The 26,354-nt window shown below is 45.1% G+C and overlaps 1 protein-coding gene across 1 annotated transcript in view; it reads left to right on the plus strand.

The window, feature by feature from the left end:
- The window catches only part of LOC102383327 (vacuolar protein sorting-associated protein 13B-like), a gene marked incomplete at its 3' end in the record, with an annotated part of 448,314 nt that overhangs the window by 247,160 nt on the left and 174,800 nt on the right, over nucleotides 1–26,354 (plus strand). The gene's annotated exons all lie outside the window — the stretch shown is intronic.

The following is a 26,354-nucleotide window of genomic DNA, read 5'->3' on the forward strand; positions in this document are numbered from 1 at the left end:
TTGTGTCCTGTCCATTATTATATTTTACTAAGCTGAAGCTGAGGACCAAAATTTAATATATGAATAGCTTGTTTTAAGTTTTGTCTAAAATCCATCTCTAGTTCAAATGGCCAGTTATATGAATTTGCTCTCTAAAACAACTTTTTCTTGTAGCCATTGAGATAGTATAGTTGTGAAAATAGTCCAGCTTGTTTGTTCACAAACACAAAAATTGGCTCAGGTTCCCCTATGTTTTAGAAAACATTGGGGGATTTCAGGCTGATTTTTAATTTTTTTGTGAGACTTTTGCCTCACTTTTTGTTTTCTTTTGTGTTAAGCAGATAGTTAATCTGTTAAACATGATGCCTTGGTGGGGACCACAGCTTTCGAAGAACCCTTGAATTTTTATAAAAATTGAGGTTGGTGGTCTCTCCAGGGTAATATTAAGGCTCAGAAAGTGTAAAAAAACCCCAAAAAACAAACCCTCTCTATTTATGAAATAACCTGTCTATTTGGGAAATTTCTTTTTAGGCCCTATTTTATTAACATGTGCCTAAAAGCATGAGCATTGACATGCTTTATGCAGTTTTTAAAATGATGATTAATTACCTTATTATCTATTTAATTTTATTATCTAGGTGACTTAGACTGAACATTTCCTCCCATAAGTATTTTTAGGACTGAATTCCACAGGTACTACTCGTTGTGCAAGGAACAAAATGTATTTTTATCATGTTATTAGTTTTAAAATTTCTTTAAATTTCACTGCACATTCTTGCGACTTGTACTAAAGAAGAGAAATAGGATTTCCTAATTTACCTTTCTCTTTTCTGTTTATTATTTTTTTACGGCTGTGTGTCTCCTTTCTAAATGAAATGGCCCCTGCATGATAGAAGGTGTAATTGTGGGATTGCGCATTAGATCCCATTGCACCTTGTTGCTAGTGGCTCCCCCTGTACCAGCAAGAAGCAAGCTCTTGCAGTTCGGGCCCCCTCAGTAGAGGGGATCCCAGCCACGGGGGCACTCCACATACCCTCTGCCACTGATAGATCTCCCTGGGGTGTTCACACACATGGGAGGTGCATTGCAGGGACCTAGCATCCATAGCTGTGCGATTCTGAGTGCTGGCAACTGCAGGCTGCTGCCAGGACCCAGAGTTTGCAGCTGCTGGGGTTTAGAGTCCCCAGCAGTTGCAGGACTCACAGCCATGGCTGGGCAAGGTGCACGCCTGTGAGGGGAGAACACAGCTGATGGGGCATACAGGTGTATATAGGGGAGAACTTGCTACATATGCAAATTAAAGCTTGATAGCAGCCAGCTATAGAGTTAGTACACATTTTCGAGGTCTGACTTTGATAAGTACTTTGCACATGTAGATGATCTCAAGATAATTGCCCAATTAACCAGTTTGTAGAGGGGAATGAACTTTAATTATCAAAGTTTGAATGTTTTTGTCATTATCAACATTAATGTTATGAAAATACATTTTTTCTTTTATCATACTGGAAATGCATATCCCTTAAAAAAAATCTCTATAGTAAAATAATCTTACCAAGAGAACACTTTCCCGTCACATATCAATTCCAAACACATTCAAGGATTGATAGCTTAAGATTGTAATAAAACATTGTTATTGCACTGAGTAAAAGATTGTAGCCAAGGATAAATTCCCGTGTCTCTCTTATTGGAGAGAGGTAGAGTTTATTATCTTAAAGGCTTATCTGAGAAAACAGAAGCATTATGTACCAACTTTGTAGATTTTTTTCCAGAGTTTAGTGAGACAAAAATGCAGAATGTACTGCTTTCAAACATGTATTGTCATAATAGTTTCTGTGATTCATTAAAGCTTTTTTCCTAATATAAGCATCACCTGCTGTAGTTGGGAGGGGCTGGGAGGCAAGTTAAGATGACCCTCCAATAATTAGATTCCATAGAAGGAAAATTATAATGAATTCTAAAATTGTCTGTGTGTAGAATCTAATTATTGGGGGGGTTGTCTTATATTCAGAGTCATTGTTTTTTCAAGTAAATACAGTAAGTGTATTTGAATGTCCCATCTGCTTGTCTGCACTTAATGTTAGAATTATAGAATCATAGAAAAGTAGAGCTGTAAGGGACCTCTGGAAATCACCTAGACCAGTAGTTTTCAACCTGTGGCTCATGGACCCCTAGGGGTCTGCAGACAGTCTGAGGGGTCTGCAAAAGATGACTATGATAAATTAAAAGTATGTGAATACCCACACTTACAATTCAAAGGGGGCTGCACCTCCATTCAAAAATGTTTAGGGGTTCACAAACAAAAAAGAGTTTAAAACTACTGATATAGTCCCACCCCTTGCTTAGGGTAGGGTATGGAGCAGATCCAGAGGAGGTGCAGTGGTGTTGCTGCACCCCCGCTTCCCTTTCTCACTACATAGCGAGAGCAGAAGCTGGAGACTCTAAGTCCCCAAAGAAGTTGAGAATTCTCCTCCATCCATTCCCCTCCATGCTCAGAGGCACATCCCCTTTCCTCCCCTGCCTGCCACTGCTTTTGCTGTCCTTGTTGGCTACAAATGTCCAACTCAGGATCCTTAAAATTCTGGTTTATTAGGCAGATTGAAACACTGTAATGAAGTCAAATCATAAACCTTGGGGTTGGTCCCCTCACACATACACACATGCACACACACAGTAGCGAGCTACAAATGTTTGTGTGGTGGGGAGGGGGGGCACCAGAGTCGGGTATACCTATCCCACAAGTGCTGGAGTCTGCCGTCGATGGCCAGTCGAGGCTTCTTCCAGCATGGTGTTATCTTCCAGAAGGGGGTCTCTGGCTGGTCGTTCTGGCTGGACGGGTCAGGTGCTGGTCAAGTTGGAGATCAAGAGGGCGGCCCTGAGGGTTACTTTTCACTGCTTTTTATCTGTCCTTGGCAGACTTTGGTGACTCTCCAGTTTTCAGGTTTGCCCAATCCAGGGGTCGTTGACCCTTGTGGGACTTCCCCTCGGTGGCTGGTGGATGGCATCTGTCAGCTGCAGGGGTTGTCCACATGTACGTGCAGGTTTGGGAGTCCGTTGATGAATTTTGATTAATTTACCGCTGTCATGAATAGGGCTCTGAGAGCAGTCGATCTGGAGATATTCCGCCCCAAAAATTGGTCCCCAGCATTGATTAACTCAGACTGGGGCTTCTAGCCCTTGAACAGTGAAGTTTAGAGAATTCCTGGTTGCTACATTGTCTCCTATTGATTTCTTCCGTTGGTTGATCTGTGGTTTCCGTAGGTGTTAATTGCCGCTTGTTACTGAAGCCTGCTACTGTGTACGCATTCAATCACTGATTCACTCACTCTTTCAGGGGCCTGCCTGATGCAGGGAAGTGGCAGTTTGATTCCTGCCCTTGTTAACATTGTTACAGTGTATAACTTACTTCTGAAACTAAACACATTTAGTTAGAAGGTGAGGAGTATAAAATATAAGCTACAAAAGTAATGCCATGGCACACAAATAAATAAAAATACCAAAATACAAGGGGAGATACAAAATGCACACATACAAACTTTAAAACACAATTCCTTATCTTATAGTGAGAGAAAGAGGAAGGAAGAAAAGGAAAAAGGTAGAAGAGGAGAAACACATCCAAAGAGGGGAAAGCAAATGCAGGCAAGAGGAAAAGGGGGCTTTCTGCTACATTATTCCCCCTCTTGACATCAGCCATCAGGGTGATGTTACTAAAGTACTTGGGCTAGTATTTTAGCCTCATCTATTCTAGCATGTACTGTGTGTAGGGTGGAAACAAGTCTGCAATACAGGAATATAATTAGGAACATTACAATTATCATTAGGATAAACAGCACTACAATGGGGTGTATCATGAGGTTCAGGATACCAGTGGAAGTTGGGGACCAGCCCAGGAAGGTCTCCCAAGGGCTGTAGTGGGTGATTTGTTTGATTTTGGTGAGTACCTGGGTAACTTTGTGGTTATTAGTTTGGATAATAGTGTAGGTTTTATTGGCTTGGGACTGTAAGGCCTGTTGGATTTCTGAGTGTGTGATGGCATGCCTGAGGGCTTGGCGGGGGACATGCCTAAGTGGACTGGGGTGAGTTTAGGTTTGAAGAGGCTGTACTGTGGGGTGAAGGACTGATGTAGCATGTCTTTTCTTTTATACTGTATGTCACACCCAGTAATGGATCTGACATTACACAGACAGAGGCTGTGCTGTAGGTCAATAGTATTATAAAACTCATTCACGGTGATAGAGGGACATAGGGTGCAGAGGCAGACGCATCCAAAACCAATATTAATGAGCAAAGACTGAACACTGGGGTCATTGAACATCACATAAGGACAGATTGAAAAGTCAGGGTCAAAGCAGAGGGTTTGGGATTGCAGCATGAGTTCCTCACAGAGGAAACCAGAGCCAACATCTTCACAGTTATTGACAGTAATAGCTTTAAATTGGCCATTGGCTTGCTTTAGAGCCCAGTGTTTGCCTGTCTGTGGGATCATGAATGTATCATTGATCTGGCTTCCCAATGTTATGATTGGGAATACTTGATGTATTTTCCCACTAACCACCCCCATGATTATAAGATTGATAGACCACAAATTTGGAACAAACCTGAATTGTATTAGCTGGTTATAAGGGGTTAACTGTGAAGGCTTCTTGGTTTCATTTATTAGCAGGTTTTGTAGTTCTATGGGAATGTGTCCTTCCAGGCCTTGAAGTATGATACCCTTAATTATGTCTAGGTACCATCCCTGGGCCTGGGTACACATGAGGGCAAGAGAGACATTTTGCCCCAGGGCTATGACTATTTCAGTCAGGGCCTGGGAGTCCTGAGAAGCCACTTGAGTCATCCACTGCATGAGGGAGGCAATAGAAACACTTAACTGGGTGGAGGTTTCAAAATTGTCCCTCGTAGGTTCGTCCAATTGGTGAAGCAGATTTCCAACTGTTGCCAATTTGTTCCAGAGCACCTCTGTATCGATAGTATTTAGGACACTGGTACCAGTTCCAATTGCTCCCAATATGGTGTCTAGTGATTGTCAGTGTCGTGGGCCACTGGATTCAGAGCTGTTGAAGGGCTCCTGTCTGACCTGTTGAGTCTGAGCCTGCTGTCCAGCATTCAGAGGGATAACATAATTGCCACACTGTGGATATAGCTGGGTGATACTGTGGGATTGCAGATTGGTAGTGACATTCCATAAAGACTGTGTTATGTTAGTTAATAAAGGTTTGCTAATATCTTGTCTCACCACAAAGGGTTCGATTTCGTGTTTCTGTGCTTCCTCATGTATTATGATTTCTGTGGTTAGAGCTGGGGGATCTGTAGAAGCAGAAGCTCTCCACCTTCCAGAACTGGATAGGGAGAAACTGAGTACTAGGGTGCCACAGCTGGACAGAGGGCATTGCTCAGGGCAGCTGGTGGCATTGAGGGTAATGTTTGTGAGTCCAGATTTTGGGTGGGTAAGGTCAACAGGTAGCTGCCCATGAGGAGAGCTGATGGTTATTCGTGCTGGGAGATCTGGGCTAGTACTATTACTGCCCCAACATGCCTGGATGGTGTGTTCCCCAGCAGTCAGGGGGCTGGAGAGATTCCATGCTATACAGGAGCGAGTGGGAGGTGGTGGTGAAGGTGGCAGGGTTGTAGATGCAGGTTTGGGTGGGTGAACCAGTCTGAAGATGAGAGCGTGCCCAGTGCACCCTACTAATCCATCCCGCATCCTCCCTACTATTCCCCATCCCCCTGCTGGGAAGGAAATCCTGGTGGTTCTCCAGACCTTGCCATCCTGGTAATCTCTGATTTCCCTGCCAGGGTTCAGTCCTACACGGACACATTCCACATGGGGATTACACCTGGACTTAAGGAAGATGATAGGGTTAAAGGGATCCTGCAAGCTGACTTCACTCATACAATTTCAAATTTGCCAAGACTGGGCAGCCCAGAGTCGGCATCCTTTTGGCTGGGGAGAGGGCCACTGTGAGTTTTGGATGCCTTCAAGGCTGCTGTCGCAACTAATTACCTCTAGAAAGCACTTAACACTTTTGCTCTGTAATGTCAGTTCACTGTCTAAATTACAGTGAAGGCTGCCATTAACTGGGAGAACCCACAGGAAAAGGACTCCCCATAGACTTAGGGTCTCCAGATCAAAGTTCTATATTAAAGGAAAGGTTGGTTTAGAAAGGCAGGGGAGGAGGAGAGGGAGATTAATTGGCATTACTTGTTTTAATGCAGAATTTTGCAAATAAGTGGAGCAATTACCTACAGGAGGATGGCCGTCACAAGTCAAAGACTTCTCTGGCCTCTCCCTGTCTCAACATTGAGGTGGGCACTGATCAGCTTGTCCAATGCGTATCTACCAACGGCTCAGAGCTGTTCCTTCCTGCTAGTCAAGAAGGGTGGTCGGCAGGATTAAGAGATTGGTTACCCTGTTCCTTGAGGGTCAGGTGGTTGGTGGCTCTCTTTTTTTTTTTTCTCCAAGCTGGGTCACTGGGATGCTCTCCTCATGACACAAGGAACCCTATTAACAAGGCTAGATTCAGGGTTAGATCTATTCCGCCCCCTTAAACAGTTTCAGTTGGGACACATGTACCCATTTTCCCGATTCCCCTTTATCAATTTGGACCACAGTTTGGCTCAATCGATTGATAATAGTGAAGGGTCTGATCCATTTGGACTCCAGGACATGTGCCTTTGGGGGTGAGTCTAAGGTACATGACCGACTGTCCAATTTTGCAAAGCCTGGGAAGCTGTTCGAGCTGCTTGTCCATCCGCAGCTGAGCTTCCTGAATAGCTTCATTAATCTGCAGCTCCTGCCGCCTCAACCGATATGGGAGCTCTTTCACCCATTCAGTAATTTCTGTGGGCTGTGGATTGTCCAGATTGTCTGGGTATGGGATAAGCCCGGTGGGTATTAGAGCCATCTGCTTGCCAAATAGAATCTGGTAGGACTGGAGGCTGGTTCCCAAGCGGTTCCCACTCCAGAGAGCAGCTAAGATTAAAGGAAGCTTAAGATCCCAGTCTGTACCTGTTTGATTTACCACCTTCCTTAGCAACTCCTTAATTGTCCTATTCATTCGCTTTACCTGCCCAGATGCCTGAGGGTGGTGAGGAATGTGCCACTGCTGCCTGATACCTAAGGCTTGCAGCAGTTGTTTAACAACAGCCCCAGTGAAATGGGGACCTCAGTCTGAGTCAGTGATTTTAGGACCTCCAAACCGGCATATTACCTCTGTCCAGAGTTTCTTTGCTGTGGCTTCAGCAGTGTGGATGCGGATAGGAAATGCCTCCGTGATACCCGGTCCACCTTTAGGACGAGCCATATGGGGGAATTAAATTCTGAATTGGTTTCAGTCAGCACTCCCTGCTGCAGTAGGTCTGTGATAATTAACTCTATGGCTTCTTCTGCTTGCTTAGGGAAGCTATACTGTTTTTTGAGGAGGCACTGGATTGCCTATGATCTTAATGCAGGCGTTGATCTGGCCACAGTCACTTTTACTCCTAGCCCATATGTTAGGGAACTGCTGCACCCACTCATCCCCCGAGTCAAAGTCAATGGCTCCAACCCCCTTACACCATTCCCACCTCCAATATGGGTTTGTCTCGCAAGGCTCCCAGGGGTCAGCTGTCTGTGCTCGCCATACAACTCCATTGGCTAGATCCAGGATCCAGCCTTCCCGGTTGAACAAGGGGGCTCCCAGAATCAACAGTTCAGTGGAGCCCTCTTGTTGAACTCCATCTGTATTAATCTCTTGGGGTCCCTCTGGGAATTGGATGCAGGCGGTTACCCCTGTGCACACCTCCCTGGTGGATTCCTGCCCTGTAAAGGACCGGAGTGTAATTCGATCAGTTTCAAATTGCTTCAGGTCCCATTTCCTCCCGAATACATTTAGCGTGGCTCCCGTGTCCAGGAGTGCACTGGTATGCCCTTGAGTTCCCACCGTGATGGGTATTCGAGGTCTCCCTCCTGGATCCCAATTGAGGGTCCCCAATTTCTCCCATGAGCCAGAGCTTTGCTCAGGGGTCCCATTACGGGGGCTCCGTCAGTGCTCGTTGGAGACCGGGGCTGAGGCTGCTACCCTGTTACAATGGGGAGGTGCTGCTCCCTCCCCAGTCAGCTCTGCCATTCTGATAAGCAGCTCGGCTAGAGGCTTTCCATGCCATTTCCCTTTTGGTTCCCAATGCTGCATTAAAAACTTCTACACTGCTGACCAAATCCCGTTTTCCCTCTCTCTTTCCTTTGATACCCTAGGGTTAACCCAGTGTGGGCTGGGGCAATAATTTGGACCCCCAACCCCCCTATCAGTTTTGGGGTATGCACTTTCATTAGAATAGATAACCATATAATTCGGTGTGTCATTAGGCTTTTCTCTGAACTGGGTGGCTGCAATCACCCCCCCTTGACGTCCAATTAACCTCTCTGCATCCTGAACCCGGGCTAGGACTTCTCCCAGCACATATCTCTCTGTCTCTCGGAGCAGCCCCATCAGTCCAATTATGGACTGATGCATGCCTTCCTGTATCTCCTTCTAAAACCCAGGAGGGTAATCTATACTTCTTATATCCGATGTCCGTTTGTTCTCCTTGTCTAGGGGCAGAACCATTCTTGACAGCAATCCCAACATAACACACTGGATCACATAGTCCCTAACAGGTTCCCCAGGTGTCTGCTGGGTAGCCCCAAACTGTCCCGTAAATGTCTTTCTCCCCAAACCGATCCCCAAACCGACTATGCTCTGGGGAATATTGTCTCCTCATTCATAGCTGCCTGAATCTCTGGGGTGGCGCAAGCCCTTAGTAGGCGGTGCCATTCCCGGACACTCAGGGTTTCACACTCCACTATGTTGAGGGATTTCTGCAACCACTGTCCCAAATTCCTAATGTTAGCAGATCCCAGGGTCTTACCCAGGGCTGCTAGATCAGCTCCACTGACAGGGACCGTTACCTGTGTGATTTCCATGGGTTTTCCCTGAGCATCCCGAGTGACTGAGGTCCACGTGATTGTGCTCACCACAGGCACCAGGGTCCTCTCCTGATCTGACTTAGTCTTCAGGAGAGGGATCCCCTGCATCCTCTGGATCTCCCCACCCCAAATCTCTTCCGGATTGAAGGGGATGTCTGGATCCCCGGCTTGGTCTCCCCAGATGACAGCTGCTACTTGCAGGCTGCGCTCCTGGAGTTCCTTTTTCAAACGGTTAATGGTATTTAGACAGGGTTGTTGACCTTGGCTCCCTTCTCAGCTTGGTCTTTAGCCATTGTCTTTACCAATTTTTGCAAGGCTTCTTGGCTAGCCTTTTCTTGGTCCAATAATTCCAAGTGTTGGGCATTGTCTTGATTTATTTTTCTCAATTGCTCATTTTCATTTTCCAAGTTCCAAGTCAACCCCTTTAGAGTCTGATTACTGGTTTCCAGTTGGACACATCTATCTCTTAGAATTTGGATTAGCTCCTTCTTTTCCTCAATTTCAGAGGCTTGCTGAGCTTTTTCCTCAACTGCTGTTTTTACAGCATGCCATAGTAGCCAGACCAAGGCACTGTGTTGCCTTTAAGCCGAGGGTTTTTCACAAAGGCAAAATCTTTCAAATTGGGCTTCAATATCCCCTGTGGAAAAGCCTGAGGTGCACACATCCTCCCTCCATGGGCTGGGTCCACCCTTCAGAATCTCCCTATGGAGAGGGGAAATTTCCTCCCTCCGTACCCACTTATCCTCTTGGCCTCCTGCTCCAACCTTAGGGGGTTTTTTTCCAAACAAAGACATTTTCCTCAACATGCCTCAAGCCTGTCAGTTTCCTTGAGCCCTCGCACTCCCAACCGACTCTGCTCCTGCAGTTCTACTACCAAATCCCTTCCTTGGGATATGCCCACCCTCTTAGGTGACAACTAAATCCAGACCCTCCTTGGGTCTGCTCACCTCTTTGGGTGAGTCTAAATCCTAGTCCACCCTCTTGATCTCCAACTTGACCAGCACCTGACCTGTTCAGCCAGAAGGACCACCCTGCAACCCCCTTCTGGAGGATAACACCATGCTGGAAGAAGCCTCGACTGGCCATCAACGGCAGACTCCAGCGCTTGTGAGATAGGTATACCTGACTCTGGTGCCCACCACCCCCACAAACATATGTAGCTCACTACAGTGTGTGTGTGAGGGGACCAACCCCAAGGTTTATGATCTGACTTCATTACATTGTTTCAATCCGCCTAATAAGCCAGAATTTTAAGGATCCCAAGTTGGACATTTGTAGTCAACATCCTGAGGGCAGGGGGATCTCCTATTCCACTCCAGCCAGGGTGTGCTGGGGCTGGGCTCAACCTGGGATACCAGTAGCTGGTGGAGGGGTTCCCCCTCTCTGCATGGTCATTAGAATATAAGAAGTGCCATACTGAGTCAGACAAATGATGCATCTAGCCTAGTATTCTAGTTCTGACAGTTGCAGAAATTGATGATATAGAGAGAGAGCACTGAACCAGGTATCTCTAAAGTAATCCATTCAGTATCCTATCTGATATCCACCATTATTGGTTTAGAGATGTCGGAGAAAACATCTCTAGCCATTCTTTTCAATAGCCAATAATAGCTTACCTCTATCATCCATGAATTTTTCCCATCCCTTATTGAACCTATCTGCCTCCACCCCTCTTGTGGCAATGCATTCTGTAAGTTAACTATGCATTGCATAAAAAAGTACTCTCTTTTGTTAGTTTTAAACCGGTCGCCTACTAATCTTGGTGTCCCACCAGCCTGGAAGGCAGGGGCAGTGAGGTGGAACTCATGTGCCACTATTGCAGTCCAGCTGGAATGGCACACAAGCTTCCCTTGTTACTGGGATAGTGGAAGTGGCAGGTGTGGGTAGAAAGGGATGGGGGGAGGTGCCTCTAAGCAGGGAGGGGAAGGTAGGGAATTCTGACCTACTTTGGGGACTTAAAGAAGTCCTTGACTGCTACTTCCATGGTGCGGTCTACCTACCCCAGGGGATGAGGAGCAGGAGAGGGAGGTTGAGAGTCAAGTACAGTCACCCCTGCAGCGCTGGTTGCTGCTTCTGCCCCCCTTTGCAAAATCCTGGATCTGCTTCTGTGTAGGATCATCCTTGTCTAAACGATTCCAGACAAATGTTTTTTCTAACCTGCTCTTAAAAGGCATGGAGATTCCACAAAACCACTGGAACAGGTTACCTAGAGATGAATGACCCTCATAGTATCCACCCTAAATTTCTCTTTTTGCAATTTAAGGCCATTATTTCTTTTCCTGTCCCCTGCAGCAAAGGGAATAATATATCACCATTACCCTTATTAACTACCCTTCAGGTCTTTGAAGAGTTATCAAGTCTTCCCTTTCCCTCCTCCAGTTCCTTCTCCAAACTAAATAATCCCAGTTTTCCAACCTTGCCTGGGCCCAGACAGACATAAGAAATAAAATGTTTCAAATGCTATTGAAACATTTCAGAGGGCCAGCTGTACAAACATACATGCCCTTTGAAATGCTCCAAAAATGATTCTAGTGCTCTAGAACAATAGCTATTGAAATGAGGTTTTATTTTGGAGCATTTTACTTTTGGTGACCTATGTTTGGAGAAAGTACATGTGAACTGAGCAAGGCTGGAGCTGGGGTTGGGTCTCATCTCCTGACCCTCATTGCCAAACTCCTACTGACTCCTAAAAGGGAGAGGAGAGGAGAGGTACAGAGTATTTGGAAGCCACCACTGCTTTGCCCCCTCCATTCCACCCCTTCTTACCTCTCCTCCCTGGCAAAGACCCTGTCCCTTCCCCTCCACCTCCTATCCTTATGCACTGGCACTAGAGGCTGCCGTATTTTGAAATGTTCCAATCAGGGAGTGGCAGGCACAGGGGACTTCATGTGTCCCTGACTGAAATGTTTCTTTTTTGAAGCATTTCCAAGTACATTTCACTTGGAAACATGTCAGTTGTTATCTTTCTGTGATCCTTTTAAGTCTTACTTCCTAGACCTTCATTTTTCATAGATTTCATAGACATTAGGGCTGGAAGGGACCTCGGAAGAAAACTGAGTCTGGCCCCCTGTCCCAGGGGCAGGAAGTCAGCAGGGATCGTAGGATTCCAGCAAGAAAGACATCCAGATGTCTTTTGAAGGTACTCAGGGTAGGTGCTTGAACCACCTCCGGTGGCAATCTGTTCCAAACCTTGGCGACTCGGACAGTAAAGATGTTCTTCTTTATGTGCAGCCTGAAACAGTGATGGAGGAGTTTGTGACCATTCAATCTTGTCATCCCTTGGGGCACTCTGGTGAACAGATGTTCCCCCAGATCCTGGTGAGCACCCCTGATGACCTTATAGGTAGACACCAGGTCACCCCTGAGCCTGCGCTTTTCCAGGCTGAAGAGTCCCATGGCTGTCAGCCTCTCACAATAAGGTCTGCTTTCCTGACCTCTGATTATATGTGTGGTTCTCCTCTGCACCCTCTCACTTTTCTCCACATCCTTTTTGAATTGTGGAGCCCAAACCTGGACACAGTACTCCAGCTGCGGCCTCACCAAGGCCGAGTACAATGGAAGGATGACGTCCTGGGATTTACTTGAGAAGCATCTATGGATGCAAGCAAGCATTTTGCTTGCTTTACTAGCAGCAGTATCACATGGGTGGCTCATGTTCACCTTGTGGTCAATCATGACTCCCAAGTCCCTTTCATCCGTAGTGCTAACCAGTGTAGCACTGCCGAGCCTATAAGGATGCTGCAGGTTTTTCTTCCCAAAGTGGAGAGCCTTGCATTTTTCAGTGTTAAGCACCATCAGGTTCTCATCCGCCCATTTCATGAGCCTGTCCAGGTCAGCCTGGATCGCCCTCCTGTCCTTAGGTGTGGATGCTTTACCCCAGAGTTCGATGTCGTCAGCAAACTTGGCCAGTCCGCTTCTGATACCAATGTCCACATCATTAATGAAGATGTTAAATAGTATAGGCCCTAGGACAGAGCCCTGGGGAACCCCACTGGTCACAGGGCACCACGACGATTGACTTCTGTCAACCACCACCCTATGGGTCCTGCCACTGACCCAATTCCCCAGCCAGCGGATCATGGTGTGGCCGAGGCCACAGTTAACCAGTTTTACTAAGAAGTGATCGTGCGATACCAGATCGAAGACTTTTTTAAAGTCAAGATATACAACATCAGTCTCTTCTCCTTTGTCCAGGTGATAGGTCACCTGGATATAGAAGGAAATGAGCTTGGTCAAGCAAGACCTACCCGCAACAAACCCATGCTGGGTATCCCTCAGGATGTTGCCATCGGCCAGCCTGTTAAGAATGGCCTCTTTTATAATCTTTTCTAAGACCTTCCCCAGGATAGAGGTCAGGCTGATGGGCCTGTAATTTGCTGGATCCACTTTCCTCCCCTTCTTGAAGATAGGCACCACATTGGCCTTCTGCCAATCTTTGGACACTTCACGGGAGCACCAGGAGTTCTCAAAGATCTGTGCCAGGGGCTGGGCTATGATGCTAGCCAGCTTCTTGAGTACCCTGGGATGTACACTGTTAGGGCCAGCTGACTTGAAGGTGTCCAGCCTCTCAAGGTGTTCCTTCATGAGGTCAGCACTGATGGGAGGGGAAGGAATCTCCCTCACCCGGGCCTCCCTGTCCCGTAGTGGGCATGGGCATCCCATGGGACTGATGAAAGACTGACGCAAAGTACCCATTTAGCAAGTTGGCTTTTTCCTGGGCGTTGGTTCTCAGTTGTCCCATCTGGTTTAGCAGTGGTCCAGTGTTGCCCTTGCTTTTCCTCCGGCTCCCCACATATCTAAAAAAGGACTTTTTGTTGTCCTTGATACTTTTAGCTAGTTGGAGATCTGTCGCAGCCTTGGTTTTCCTGGTTCACTCCCTGCAGGTCCGGAACAGAGCAGAGTATTCCTCCTTGGAGGTGGATCCACGCCTCCACCCTTTGTAGGTCTGTCTTTTTAGACACAGGAGGGCCGCTAGTTTCCTGCAGAGCCAAGGGGGCTGTTGTGCCCTTTTGCTGCCTTCCATCCAAGATGGGATAGACTTTGCTGGCATTTCCAGGATCGCTCCTTTGAGGAGCAACCACTTGTCCTGAACTCCCATCCCCTTTGTGTTGTGGCTGGCCCTTTAGGGCCTCCCTGATGAGCCTCCTGAGCTTGTCAAAGTCAGCTTTCCTGAAATCGAGGACTTCTGTATTGCTGACTGACTTGCCAGCTTTACGGTAGATGGTGAAGGTGATCAGCTCGTGGTCGCTGTCACCGAACTTCCCTTGGATCATTAGGTCGCTGATTAGGTCATCCCCCATTGTCAGAACAAGGTCGAGTAACACTTTACCTCTTGTCGGCCCATCGACTTCTTGCATCAGATAGAGCTCATCCACGCACTAGAGAAAGCTTCGTGATTGCTCGGATTTGGCCGAGTGCTCTTCCCATGAGGTGTCTGGGTACTTGAAGTCTCCCATGACAGCCATGCACCGGGAGCGTGCAGCCTCAGCCAATTCTCCGGCGAACTCTTGGTCAAGCTCTTGATCTGTAGTAGACTCCCACCATTGTGTCCCCTGTGCTGTGTTTCCCACAAGTTTCCCAGAGGGTCTCCAGTCGTCCACCCTGGGCACCAATGTCGGCTTGCCGGGACGCGTAGCTCTCCTTGACATAGAGAGCTACACCCCTGCCCCTTGTGTCCACTCGATCTCTCCTGTATAGGGTATAGCCATCTATATCTATGGTCCAGTCATGGGTGGAGTCCCACCAGGTCTCCGTTATCCCTATGATATCATAGTTAGTTGTGTTAAGCAGGAGGACAAGTTCTCCTCCTGTTTATTCCCCGGACTCCTGGCATTTGTATACAGGCAGGCAAGTGTCCCTTTGGGGGCCCTTGCCTTGCCAACAGGTCACTCCAGGGCTTGGGCAGGGATGGGTTCCCTTAAGTGCCTTGGCCTGCTGGCTTTGCAAGGGTTGCTGTCTACTGGACTTTTCTGACTTCACAGAGTTAGCTTTGCCATTAAGAATGAATTCATAAACCAACTCAATGAGTTTCCTGAAAGGATTAGTGAACGTCTTATGACTCTCCATCTTAAACTATCAGGGAGGCAATATGCCATCATCATCAGAGCATAGGCCCCAATTCTTTACGCTGCTGATAAAACTGAGGAGGAATTCTACACCAACATTGACCAAGTCCTTTCTGATGTTCCAGAGGGAAATGGACTTATTCTTCTCTGTGATTTCAGTGCCAGAGTTGAAAGGGACTTAGAACCATTGGCAAGGATAGAGTGGGAAATGTCAATTCAAATGACATCCTCCTCTTGACCAAATGCACAGAACATGGACTCTCCATCACCAACACCCTGTTCTGTCAGGTAAATAGGTACAAGACATCATGGCAACACCCATGGTCTAAGCATTGGCACCTGATTGACTATGTCATTACCTGTGCCCGGGATTGCAAAGATGTCTGTACCACCCGAGGTATGCTAGGAGCTGATGATCGCTGAACTGTTCGCTGACTCATCCGCTCAGGTATGCCACTTAAACTGACTTCCAAATGATGGCTGCAGCAGAAGAAGTGCCAACAGAAGATCAGTACTGAAGGTCTCAAGGACCCAAACAAGTGAGACCTCTCTTCTACCAGTGCCTCAGTGAAAAACTGGTGATTTCCAATCAACAACAATGGGAGAGTGTCATCAGCACCTGTGAAGAGGTGCATTGATTTTCTACCAGGAAACCTCAAGACTGGTTTGATGAGAATGACCGGGACATAAAGAGTTGATCAGTTGCAAGCCCAAGGCCTTTTGTACTTGACAAAATGACACCAACTCCAGGTAAAAGAAATTAAATCTTCAAGCCAAGGCAGAGGTCCAAAGGAAAACTTGTGATATAAAGAACAAATGGTGGGAAGACGAGGCTAAGGAGATTCAATTTCTTGCCGAAATCCATGGTATGTGCGGTTCCTTCAGTGCCACCAAAGCTATCCACGGTCTGAGCACTTGGGACCAACCCCCTTGAGACCTAAAGAAGACACCTGATCAAGGAAATAGGACCCATAATGCCCTTGGAAGGAGCATTTTGAAGACCTCCCTCTTCTCAATGTCTTCATCAGCGACTTGGACGAGGGAGTGAAGCATACTCTGTCCAAGTTTGCTGATGACACAAAACTGTGGGGACAAGTGGACACACCGGAGGGCAGGGAACAGCTGCAAGGAGACCTGGATAGATTGGACACATGGGCAGAAAACAACAGAATGCAATTCAACAAGGAGAAATGCAAAGTGCTGCATCTAGGGAGGAAAAATGTCCGGCATAACTACTGCCTAGGAAATGACCTCCTTGGTGGCACGGAAGCGGAAAGGGATCTTGGAGTCCTAGTGGACTCCAAGGTGAACATGAGTTGGCAGTGTGACGAAGCCATCAGAAAAACTAATGGCACTTTATCATGCATCAGCAGATGCATGACGAATAGATCCAAGGAGGTGATACTTCCCCTCTATCAGGCGCTGGTCAGACCGCAGTTGGAGTACTGCGTGCAATTCTGGGCACCGCACTTCAAGAGGGATATGGATAACCTGGAGAGGGTCCAGGGAAGGACCACTCGTATGGCTAAGGGCTTGCAGGCCAAGCCCTACGAGGAGAGACTAGAGAACCTGGACCTTTTCAGCCTTCACAAGAGAAGGTTGAGAGGCGACCTTGTGGCTGCCTATAAGTTCATCACGGGGGCACAGAAGGGAATTGGTGAGGTTTTATTGGTAATTAAAGCCATTAAGCAGATGGCTGAGGAAAGCCATTAAGCAGATGGAAAGCAACAAGGTATCTGGAGCAGAAAAATCTCCACAGAAATCTTCAAGCAGGGGGAGAGGCGCTTACATCACAGCTTCATGCCTCATCTTAAGGATCTGGAATGATGAGGAAATCCCAGATGGTGTCAGGGATGCCATAATTGTGACAGTCTTCAAGAAAAGAGAGAAATCCAACTGGAAATTATAGAGGGATCCCACTACAGGAAAGATCATTATGAGAACCCTCCTGAACTGTGTCCTTCCACTTGCTGAAAAGCTATTCCCAGAATCTCAGTTTAACCTCCGCCAACTCCAAACTAAGACCATCCTCAATCATTGAACTCCAGTATGCTGATGATGTTGTAGCATGTGCTCATTTGAAAACAGACCTTCAGACAATCGTTGACGTCTTTACTGAGGCATGCAAGAAAATTGGACTGACTCTTAATGTTTAGAAGGCCAGTGTCCTCCACCAACAAGCTCCTAATGAACTGTTTCCAGCTCCAGTAATTCAGATTTACAGTGAGACTCTGGAGAATGTTGAGTAGTTTCTGTACCTTGGAAGCCATCTCTTGAGGAAGGCTGACATTGATGAAGAAATTCAACATCGCCTCAAATGTGCAAGTGCAGCATTTGGACTTCTGAAGAAATGGGTGTTTGAAGATCGTGATATTAGATCTGAAACCAAGCTCATAGTTTATCAAGTAGTCATGATCCCCACTTTGTTGTACAGAGCTGAGACATGGACAACATACAGGAGACATCTACAGTTGTTGGAGAAGTACCATCAACGCTGCCTGCTGCCTGTGGGAAGACCAAAAGCACCAATGTTAGTGTCCTCCTGCAAGCAAACACCAGGAGTATTGAGGCGATGATCGTCCAACATCAACTTTCATTGGGCCAGCCATGTCATCCAGATGTCTGACTCCAGACTCCCGAAGGAAGTTTTATTCTTCCAGTTCAGCCAACATGTATGCTTAAGAGGAGGGCAGAGAAAGTGCTTCAGGGACATCCTCAAGGCCAACTTAAAAAAAATACAACATTGATGTACATTGATGTACATCATGAGAACATGATGTACATCACGAGAAACTATCACCTAGGACCTCCCGAAATAGAGAGTCTGCTGCAGGGATCTCAGTACTTCAAAACCTCATGACAACAACAGGAGATGGAAAAGCAGGATCAGCAGAAACAGCATGTCATGGACTAAATTGAGAATCCTGCAATGTCTGAGCTTCAGTAGGATCTGTTGAACCCAGATAGGCCTCATCAGCCATCTTTGGACACACAGGTAAGACAGTCATGGAAGACAATCATCTTTGACTGTGATGTATTGCAGAAGAGAAGAATTTGTCTGTGTGTTCCTTGAAGTGCAGTGTCCCAAACTGGGCACAGTACTCAGGTGAGGACCCATTAAATAAAACAGAAGGATCAGTTTCCTTGAATTGCAAGTGACATTCCTATAAGTACAGCCTGATATGCTATCTACTCCCCCCACTTCCCCCCGCCCCGCACCAGCACACTGACTTGTATTGAATTTCCAGTCCACGGTCATCCACAGGTCTGTTTCTCCAGTAGTGTAGTCTATCCAGTCATTCCCCAGTCTATTTGTGCATTTAATTGTTCCATCCTAAGTGCAGGATGCACTTCTGCACTTCTGCTTATTGAATTTCATTTCATTAGTTTTGGACCATGTTTCTAATTTATCAAGGTTCTTCTGAATCTTAATCCTGTCCCCCAGTCTGTCTGCAGTTCCATGGAGTTTGGAGTCACCTACAAATTTGCTAACTGTACAGTCAATCTTGTTCTTCAGATCATTAATAATCAACTTATTTGAATTCCTTTTAACCTGAAATATGGTTTTCTTGAATTTATAATGCCTGTTTCAAGTTAATTACCATATCTCTGTAACATATTATGTTTTTTTGGATTTTTTGTTTTATTTTTCACTCTAAATAATTCATGTGTACTTTTTAACCCTCGATCTGGCTTAAGATAGTTTGTTTTTCTGGGAACATAACGAGAAATTGAAAGATTGCTATGCGTACTTAAGAGAACAGATTAATAGGATGAAAGACGTGTCGAGAATCAGAGCAGCCGCTGGCAGCTGCGTCATGACTCTCACCGGAGCAGTAAAACTTTCGCCTTGACAGGTGGGTAATTAATGGATGGAGTGAAATTAACCAGGCACAGACGTGTGTTGGTTACAGGAGATTGTTTACTTACGTCGCCCAGATAGTGACGTGCGACACAGGATGAGCCTTTGTTCCGTTACAGTTGCTTCGATTACAGTCAAGCAATGACGAACGTGGCGCCGGAACGAGCTATCGGTCCTGCAGGGCTTTACTACGTCAAGATTAACGATGACGGGGAGTCATTGTCAAGTGATCAAACCGCCAAGTCACTCTGGTGATGAGCTCAGGTTTCTCCTCAGAGATTTCCCCAGAGTTCTCCAACTTGGGCAGAAACTGCTAAACTATTTATAGACAGAGGTAACTAATGGAGGTATCAAATGGTGAGCTGCTAAGTGGAATCTTTAATTTTTTGGCAAAGCAGCAGTTCTTTGTGCTATCAGGTTACAAGGTAGTGGGTCAGGTTTCCTGCCTTTTATGTATGAGGTTATGTGTGAGGGGCCTAAGCTTGTTTCTTGACCAATTATATACAGTTCTCCGCCAGGATTTTGTTTCAGGAGTTTCTGGCAAGGATTTCTTTTAACCCTTAATTGACTACTGTGTGCGAAGTGAGGATGGTCTGAATGGTATCTCTTGCTAGTGACATGGGCACTGATTAATTGGGTTGTGACCAGACGAAAAAATATAGAAAGTAGTAGAGATAGGTCAGGGGAGTAAATAAGTCCTGTTTTTGCCTTCTTTCTTATAATACAAGAATAAGAAGTCTTTCATAGGAACTGCAAAGAATTACATTTGAAACTCGTAACAGGAAATATTTTTCCAAAGCATGTATTAAATTGTGGGACTGACAGATGAGAGATAATTCTAATCAAGGTCTTATTAAGATTTTCCCATTTTTCATGTGTGAAAATATCTATTTCTGTTGCATAAAGGAAATCCTGTAAGGTCTATCTTTCTATGTATAATTGATCTGAATATGTATTTCTGTTTTAGAACAGGATTTTAATATGCTAATGGGACATAATCCAGGATGCTAATTTGACTGACAATACGAGCAATAAATAATTGTCATTGACTCAGTGATTTGTCAAGAAAGTAATTCTGTATCTCGTTTAAAAGTAACTATGCATTTTTTCATGATAATATCATAGAAAGGAAGTATCGTTGCCTTTTTTGGGATTCCATACAGTAGGAGAAGCTACAAAAGCAGCCAAAGCAGAGTCTGGAGCACTTGGAACCGACCTAGGGCCACCTCCTCTTCCAGATTCAGAAATGCTTAGAGAAGTCCCCTGCTGCCTTGGGGCCACTAGCATCCCAGGTATTGCCTCCCCTCCTTTATATGGCCTCGAGGAAAAGCTAAAAAGGAAAGCCAAATAGAGACTGAATCTATTGTAGGAGCTTGTGCAGAAGTAGCAAAAGGAGAGACTTCCAATCATTTGGAAAATATTGCATTAGTCCTGACAAGACTTTCTCTGCTTTTTGCTGATTGGCTGTTTGCTCTAGCTCTCTCCTTTACACTTCTATATAGTTTCTTCCTTTGAGGTCCACTCCTCACCTGCTCCTCTTCTGTCCTGTCCCCTTCATACCTTTCCTTCAGTGCCATTCCTTCACTTTTCTTTCTAACTAAGCCTGCCCCCAAAATAATGGAATTAATGACATTGATTTGTACATTGTGTACTCAGGTTGTGTTATCATTTTTGCATCCTCTTCCATTGTCATCCCCTCTTCCATAGCTGTGTTACATATTTAAATTGTAAGCTTCTTCGGGCAGAGGCTGTATTTTTGTGTTGTACAGTATCCAGGTGATTAACAGGGATGCTGGTTTCCCCAATTTTCGATTAAAAAAAAGTAACCATAAATCCACATATTTCTCTGATTTAAATGAAATACCACTTTATATGTGTATATATAGTGTGCATCTCATTTTAATTATGCAAAAATGTGGATTTGGGGTTACTTTTTTAAAACCAAAAATTGGGGATTTTTTTAAATCAGAGAAAACCAGGATCCCTGGTGATTCATGACAATAAATTTTTTTAAATTAACCAATATTTTCTCTAGCAAATTAACATTGGTTATTTAAAACAAGCAAATTAAACAATTAAACACACTCGAGCAAACAAATTAAGTGCACTTTGCACTAGTGCACTTCAGTTTTGAGCAGTACAAATGTCTTAATTGTAAATTTCTTTAACTATAATTATGCATAACTGAAAGAGTAAAAGGCTCAGGCTAAGCTTAGCAAGAAAAAGAACAGAGGGGATGTAATTGATTAATACAGGAGGATGTTTAAGACCAGGGAGATTAACAAAAGTTTTTTAAAGTTAAAAGACAATCTTGACACAGGTAGAAATGTACATAAAATGGCTACCTTGGAAATTAACAGGTTTCTAAACTGCAAAGGAATGAGATTCTAGTAAAACAGGGTTTTTCACTTCTGGTATTCCAACTGAAATAGCATTCTAATAGGAGTAGTGGGAAAAAAGAAATAATTTTAAGACAAACCTTCATAAGTTTCTAAATGCAGTTATATGACATGGCTCCTTGCAATAGCAGGATATCAGACTTACAGCCCTATCTTCCATTAACAAAACTTTATGTTATGGAAAAGTCAGGTATTTTTCAACTACATTGCATAGCAACTGTGCTTTCATGCTCATGTACTGGTTACATATGCCATGCTTGTTCAGGTCTACTTAAAGTAGTCATGGGAGAGTGAAGGGAAATTTAGGAGTGCAGGAAGTCTGTATATGAGCTTTCTGTATAACTAGAATAGGAATGGGCTGTTGGGAGCCTGGTGCTGTCATTGTATAGTATAATAATACACTGTATAGTCAGTTTTTGTGTTTTTCCTCTGTGTCTTTGTGTGTGTCTATATGTGTATGTGTGTATATATAGATATCTATATAGATACATCTATATAGATATATGCCAAACTGTGGCTTCTGTTTCATATTTGAATAAGGATCCATGCAGTTCCTGTTGTGACTATATGGTTAGTGCTTTAGGGGTAAAGGAGGATGTTTTCTTATATCCATAGTAAGTTTCCACATGCATCTATCCATTTTTCATTTTGAGTAAAATGAACAATAAGAACATTGATTTAATATATAAAAAATCCATGACAGAAATATCTGAGTGCCTGCATAAATCTGCATAATGCTTTTGCGTTTCTCCATTGGCTACTAGTAAAATATGGTATTGATTTTCAGCTTCTTTTGCTGAACTGAAAACATTCAATAGAAGTCCAGTCTGTATCTTAAAACTTGTCATCATATCCCTGTTGATTTACTTGTCAGTGGGAGAGTTTTTGTGTGATACAATCTCTTATTGACAAATGGCCCTGGGTTTCATTTTTCAGTAGTTATGTTCCTTATTCGTACACATTACATTTGGCCGAAATGAGATATGGAGCCATTTTAGTTTATAATTATACACTGTAGGAGGCTTTTTAATGGGTTTTTTTAGTTATTTTTGCAAAATATATTATTTCTGTAGGAACATCTATGCATAAAGAGTTAAATTATTCACAATGTGCAGTTGTGAGCTCCTTACATGTCCTTTGGAAAGCATCAAGGACATTTTAATTTCCCAAACATAAATAGTGAGGATTTGTCATTCCCATCTGTATTAATGCAAATGAGCGTAGTTACCCTGTCCTTTGAAACTTTTCCACCTTGTATATTCCTTTTTTTTCTACATGTCCCCTTTCAAATCAAGTTCCATTTTACCAGCATTTTAGATATCAGCCAGGGAAAATATTTCAAGAATATGAGGAAGGTTTTCACTTTCCTGTTGCTCAACCACTGGTTTCATAGTTTCATAGTTGGTAGGGTCAGAAGGGTCCTGAGCAGATCATCAAGTCTGCCCCCTGCCATGCTTCTGTGGCTATGCAGTGTGTAGCAGGGCACTAAAGGGTGCCTGCTACTTTAAGGATAAGGCTGCCTGGCCAGAGGGCCCTGCTCAGTCTGCAGGGCTCTCCAGCTGCAGGTTGCTGGGGTGACAGCCTAACAAAGGAATAGGGAACACCTGTAGGAGCTGCTTGACTGGCCAGTGGCAGGGTTTTGGCCTAGATTAGCAATGGGCTGGAGTCACCAAGGAAAAGCCCTGGCAGCCACCAGAGAGAGAGCTCCTACAAGTGGAAGTGGTTGGAGAACTGATGCTTTGTTCCCCAGTGCAGTGGGACCTACCTAGGAACCTCCCAGGTACTTAAACTAGAGAGGACGCAGTAGAGAAGGGGCATAGTATTTATGTTGTAGGTGATTGGCAAGTTACAGCCTGTAGGCTTTTGGTTTGTTTCTGTTTACATCCAGAGGACCAGGATGAGGCTAAAAGGGGAGGTTTGGAGGCCTCATTTTGTGCTGTAGAGCCAGAGGAGCTCAGATATAAGGGCCCAGAGAGTCTACAGAGCAAGAGGGGCTCAGATACAAGGGCACAGGGAGCCCACAGAGCCAGAGGGGCTCAGATACAAGGGCACGGGGAGCCCACAGAGCCAGAGGGGTTCAAGGATGGTAGAAATTATAACACCTGTGAGGCTTAGGACATGCTAAGGGGGAGGTTGGAGGTGTGGCTAAAACCCTTAACACCAGGATAGGAAAGGGCAGCCTCTTGCCTAAACTGAACATATTTATTCCATCAAGAGCGTGGCAGGTGAGAGGCAGGCAAACTACCCAACTTGTGCACGCCGCTGAGGGTAGGCACAGGGGGGCTGGGCTGGGCTGCATGGCCAGGGCCCTTCCCAGCTGGCTGTGGCTCAGGCTGGGGCCGTGAGAGCTGTGAAATTGTCCTTCACCTCAAGCCCTGGGGTGGGGTCTGGCCATGCCCCTGCTCTCACTGCTTGAGGGTCCCCTAGGGGTGAGAGGAAAAATTAAACCCTCCTTTTCTCCTCACTACAAGAATCTGGACACTGCTAGAGCAGCGAGGTGGGCACTCTGGGGCAGGGTTTCCCACCCACACCCCCTTCTTAGCCAGCCAGAGCAGTGATAGTTCTCTGGGTAGGGAGGAGAGGGGTGGGGCCAACCACTGGAGCAGACAGCCCAGCCCAGCCCAGGGCTGCAAAACATCTTGGGATTCTGGGGGACTGTGAGTTAACTGTGAAGGAGTCTCTGACAAAAGTTCCATAAACTGGTTAGACCCAAATCAGTTAAGTCTGATACTACATTCAACCAGATTTATCTTAAACCACTTTTGGCTATTTTGAAAGCAGTTTATGTGCACCACATTTTTGTTCTGTTACAGGTTTAAACCAGTTTCTGATCACTTAAACCAGTTTGTGTGTAACTTCTGTCCCTAGCCGTAAGGTTCTGCAGCAAAATGAGCATTCAGTGCAACATACAACTCTTTTACAGTGAAAATACTAAAACAAGCTTACAGCAAACAGCAGTTCTAAACATCGCTAATATTTGACACATTTGGATTAATTTTCAAAGAATAGCATAGGGCTTTAGCAACATAACTTCGATGAGCTATAATGACCAAAAAATCCCCATCCACAGCTTTGCAGATGTACCCCACAGTGTTTTCTCTGTGGCTCTGTGTTTTTAGAAAGTAATGCAACAGGAGGAAATCAAGTAAAAACATAATTATGCAGTGTATACAATCCTATTCCAAAGAAAAAATAGCATATGCCACCATATACATTGTACTGTAGCCATCTGCTCTGCATAAAAATAACATATTTTACATTATTTAGGTATTAAAATAATCACATATTTAGTTCTGTACATTTGTTATACTTCTTTAATGACATTACTGTCATTTTTGTACTTCTGGCCAACTGGCCATAACTTAGTGGCAGCAACTTTCAGGGCCATTTTCCATACTTTTCCTGATCACTAATGAAACATTCTTTAAAAATAGTTTAAATTAGAATAGTATTACAAAAGAAGGCAGTTCTGTTAAAATGCCCCTGCTTATATGAAATATAATCACAAATGCAAAAGTTTGTTTTTTTTCACTTTTGTTAGATTTTCAGTTAAACTGAAATAGATATTAAATTAGATATTAAACTAGGTATGGAACAGTAATAGAAATGTCTTTGTAAAGATGGAAGCAAAATCCCCATTTAAGCCTGACTTTGGGGAAGGGACTTAAATTCATCGATTGTTAGGGGCTGGAAGGGTCCTCACAGATCATTGAGTCCAGCCCCCCCTGCTCTAGGCAGGAAGAACAACTGGGGTCAAGTGACCCCAGTGAGGTGACTGTCCAATCTCCTCTTGAAAACCTCCAGGGTGTAGGTGACTGCACCACGTCTGGAGGGAATTTATTCCACAGTCTGGACACCCTGACTGTGAAGGCGTTTTTCCTGGTATTAAGCCTGAAGCAGCCTTCCAGGAGTTTGTATCCATTGGTCCTGGTCTTCCCCAGGGGTGCTCTAGTGAACAGTTGTTCACTGAGCTCCTGATGCACTCCTCAGATATAGTGGTACACTGCTATCAAGTCCCATCTCAATCTTCTCTTCTTTAGGCTAAAGAGGCCCAGGCCACTCAGCCTTTCCTCGTATGGCTTACCTAGCAAGTCTCTGATCATACAGGTGGCTCTTTTCTGGACCCTCTCAAGTTTTTCCACATCCTTATTGAAGTGCAGCACCCAGAACTGGATGCACTACTCCAAAAGCGGTCTTACCAGTGCTGAGTACAGCGGGAGTACCACTTCCTTAGTTTTACATGAGCTGCATCGGTTGATGCATGCCAGCATGTTGTTTGCCCTGCTGGCCACCACATCATTACTCCTAGGTCCCTTTCGGTGCAAGTCAAGCTGTCAAACCAAGTCTGTATGTATGTTGAGGGTTGTTTTTTGCCTCAGATGGAGCACCTTACACTTGGAAGTGTTCAACTTCATCTGGTTCTGGTCTGCCCAACTCTCCAGCCTGTCCAGGTCCACCTGTATCTGCAACCTATCTTCTGGCTTGACCACACTGCCTCATAACTTGGTGTTGTCCGCGAACTTGGCCAGCGAGCTTTTCACTCCCCCATCCAAATCATTGATAAAGATGTTGAAAAGCACCAGTCCAAGCACGGACCCCTGAGGGACACCACTGGCCACTTAATGCCAGGACGACACAGATCCGTTCATGAGAACTCTCTGGGTCCTACCCTGCAGCCAGTTTCCCACCCACTTTACTATCAAGCAACTGAGCCCACAATCTTCCAGTTTTCCCACAAGATTATTGTGGCATACTAGATCAAAAGCCTTTTCAGTAACGTCTACCTCGTCCAGGTGGTGAGAGACCTAGTCACAGAAGGAGATGAGATTGGTACGACAAGAACATCTGCAACAAAGCCGTGCTGGCTGTCATTCAGAATCTTTGCTTCCACGAGTGTATCGCACATAGATTCTTTAATGAGCTTTTCCAGGATTTTCCCTGGGCTGATTGGCTTATAGTTGTCCAGGTCCTCTCTCTTCCCCTTCTTGTTGGCCCCCTTCTAATCCTCAGGGATCTCCCCTGTGCACCACAAATTCTGAAAGAGCTTTGCCAGGGGTTCTGCGATGACCTCAGCCAACTCCTTCAGCACTCTCGAATGGAGTTCATCC

This window comes from Alligator sinensis, unplaced genomic scaffold (assembly GCF_000455745.1).
Source record: "Alligator sinensis unplaced genomic scaffold, ASM45574v1 scaffold497_2, whole genome shotgun sequence".
NCBI classification, from domain to species: domain Eukaryota; kingdom Metazoa; phylum Chordata; order Crocodylia; family Alligatoridae; genus Alligator; species Alligator sinensis.